A 3,384-nucleotide genomic window follows, 5' to 3' on the forward strand; every position below is an offset into this window, starting at 1 on the left:
ACAGCTCCCCACTGGGGAAATGTTAGTCTCACACGTCAGGTGGTCTAATAGCAGACAGAAGGAGCAGCATGAGCTGGCAGAAGCCCAGGATCCCACAGCAGCAGCACACACAGAACAGCCAAAACAATTGTACGCTCCTGCTTACAAGCAAGAGGTCAGCTGGAGGATGAACCCAGGGAAACCCAAAGGCAGACCGGTAGTCTTGCAGACCTCAGAGCCCACTCAGAAAGGGAGAAGAGAAGAAACTTTGACTGGAAGAAACTTCAACTGCCCTCACAAAAAAAAAAAAAAAAATCAGTCCCCTCAGAAGGCTACTTGCAAAAAGTGTGAAGAAATTTCTATAGTGGGTTTCACCCAAGAAAAAAGTCAAAGGATAGAAAGACCCCCAGAATAAAGGCACCTCTGGCATTGCCCAGAGCCAAAGGATAATGCAAAACAGACCATGTGTGGACCACAACACTGATGGAGCGCAACTGATCATGAGTGCAGTTGGGCAGATTTTAGAAACCAAACTGATGCTTCAGCATGAATTTTGTGTCCAGAACTTAAATGAGAACAAAGAGAAAGAATGTCAAGACACAATCTCTCAGGTTTCTTGCATCTCGGAACACAAGTGAATGCCAGGATACGCAGCCATCCCTATGTCCCACAGCTGTGCTATGAAGGAGAGGTACTTCTGTGAACAAGAGTCCTTGAAAACTAGACAGTGTAGCACTGGGCATCAGGGCCAGATGCTCCCCCACCCCTCAGTCCCCCAGAAGCTTTCCCTGGTCAGCCCCTCCAAGCTTGGGTCCCCTGGGCCCAGGGCACCAGGCCAGCGTCATTGCCTGAGGCACTCTTCCCTTTGGAGAGGTGTCCTAGCTGAACAGCAGAAAAATTCCTGACACATTATTCTCAGAAGGAAAAGCCATCTCCAGAAAAATAAGTGGCTATGTACAGGAAAATGACTTTCTCAAGCCATTCATTTGTGATATGTACTGCATTCTAATAAACTATTTTTCTCCTAAGAAGTAAGTGGCTAGGTCTCCTCTGTGCTTGGTGTGGGCTCTGGTGTCTGGAAGGGACAGAATGTTGAGGAGGGTGACCAGGGTGCAAGCTCACCTTCCCCTGAGCTCCTAAGTTGACTCTTGTTTTCATCATTACAGAAACACAAAGAAACTCTAAAAGCAAGCCAAAGAACCCCAACTATACCCCACCATGGGCTCTGGTTCAAACCCTTTCCACTGTCCCTCTACCTTAAGGCAGCTGCAGGAACCAGGGGCCTAGAAACATCTTAGGCTGAAAACTCCCCACACTTTCATCAAGGGTAGGGTGATGTGGCTCCACCAGTCATAAATGGGTGGCACTTGCTAACACAGGGAAGCCCCTCCTGGACCTAGCAATGGTCACGGCAGAGATAGTCTATGTGATTCAGTTTTGACAGAAAGCTCAGAGCCTCCTCCCAGGTCCTAGGCCTACCTCAGGCTCTAGAGCAGCAGTGAGGATAGGAAAACCCAAATGGTGTGAGGGCAGTCCTGCTCACGGCTCATTTGTCCTGGTCCATCTCACACACTCAGTCCCAGTCAGCATTTTGGGCAATGGAACAGGAATATGAGGCCCAGTAACTGACTCAGTCACTGCAGATAGTGTGGGATGTGGGAGAACACAAAAGGCTGGAGCCAAGACTGAAGCAGAGTAGTGCCAGCCCAGTGTGAATGCTGCAGGGGACAGTGCACTCACAAGACACCACTGTGGTCCAACAGCAGACTGGAGGTGACATCAGGGGCTAAATGGCTCCTCCTTGCACCACTCCAGGGCCCGACCTGATCCAGATCCCAGATCCAGAGAAAGCACCTTTAGCTCCCACAAAGAGCCAGAGGGCTGGGTTTGAGAGGGAGCAGAGCTTGCTGCTGAGGATCAACAACTTATTAATACCTTGTGTACCCTTGTGTATGTCCACATCCTGCAGAGAGGATGAACTGACAGTGGGCAGAAAATAGAAGACAAGACCTGAGAGTCTGGCAACCTTTCACATGGGTGCACCCCAGGACTGCCTATAGATGGGGACCTCTGAAGGGTTGAGGGTCTGCCCTGTGGTCATACAGCCAGTCTTGCCTGGCTCCCAGCCGTGTTTGACCCACAACCAGGAGAGTCAGTGTACATGAATGTTGTGCCACACAAAGGCTGGGAGTGGCCTGACCTGCTTTCTGCAATCAGGGATGGTCCAGGAGGAGTTGCTCTGTCCTCACTGTTTTTAACGTGGGTTTCCCTTCCTGTAGGCCTTGGGCCTCATGCAAAACCAGCAGGGCTCAAGAGGCAGGGAGAGGAGCTCCCTCCAAGAGCATTTCCTGCACTGTGTGTCACATACGGCAGCCACAGGCACCACACCTAAGGCCTCAATCCTGGGGTAAAGTGTCCTGCAGCAAGCACAGCTTATTGGGACATGCAAAGGGGACCTGCCCCCTTCAGTGGGAGTGGATTGTACCTGGGGTGGAGGCAGAAGTAGGCACCCAACCCTGGGGTCCTACGGGTGGTACTGCAGGTTGCCCTGCAGCCAAATCTTTTCTCAGGGACATGGAGGCTTCTGTGCCTGTGTTCATACCCAGTGTGGACCCACCTATGTGAGGTGCCAGCACTGATAGAATGGGCTGGGCCGTGTGGCACAGCGTGTCCCTGTTCCCAGTGGCAACCGTGACCATAGGAGGAACTACGCCTGGGTCCTTCTGGGTTCTCTGGGTTCCTAATGTGTGTTCTGAAATATACTGAGGTGGATATGGTCCCATTGCTTCTGCCAGCATCAGTGCCATAAGCTGGCTAGGCCGGAGGTGGAATACAGAAGCAGCGTGCTCCTCTGTCCTAATGCTCAGTCTCCACAAGGGACCATGAGGTCTGCTGTGCAGATTCAAGAGACATCTCACATCTCCTACAGAGGCAGCTCACAGAGAAAGCTCATCACTGTGAGTGTGTGTTATACACTGAGATCTCCCAGTTTACCCAGAAGACACTCACATAGCTCTGAGTTCTTGTCTCACCTGACAGAGATGCATTATTCCCCCTACTCCTACCTAGGCCTCTGATCTCACAAAGAATTCTTCCCAAGACCTCACCCATTGGTCTCTCAGTGTGATCTCTTTTACTCAGGCAGGACAGAGGAAAAGAGATAAGAATACAAGAGCTAGATTAGGTTGCACCTGATCTGCCTGGTAGACAGAAGGACTCCCCATCAACAGTAAGGATCTTTATTTATACCTTTATGAAATTGCAAGACACAAGGTTGCCTAGTGACTAAAAGCCCACAATGTCCAGGCAGGATGTTTTTGCTGAAGACTGAGGTAACTTGACTGCTTTAGGTAGTGAGCCCTCATCCTGCCTCCCACACAGGGTCAATTCCAGCTCCACTCCCAA

This window comes from Octodon degus, unplaced genomic scaffold (assembly GCF_000260255.1).
Source record: "Octodon degus isolate 3935 unplaced genomic scaffold, OctDeg1.0 scaffold00666, whole genome shotgun sequence".
NCBI lineage: Eukaryota > Metazoa > Chordata > Mammalia > Rodentia > Octodontidae > Octodon > Octodon degus.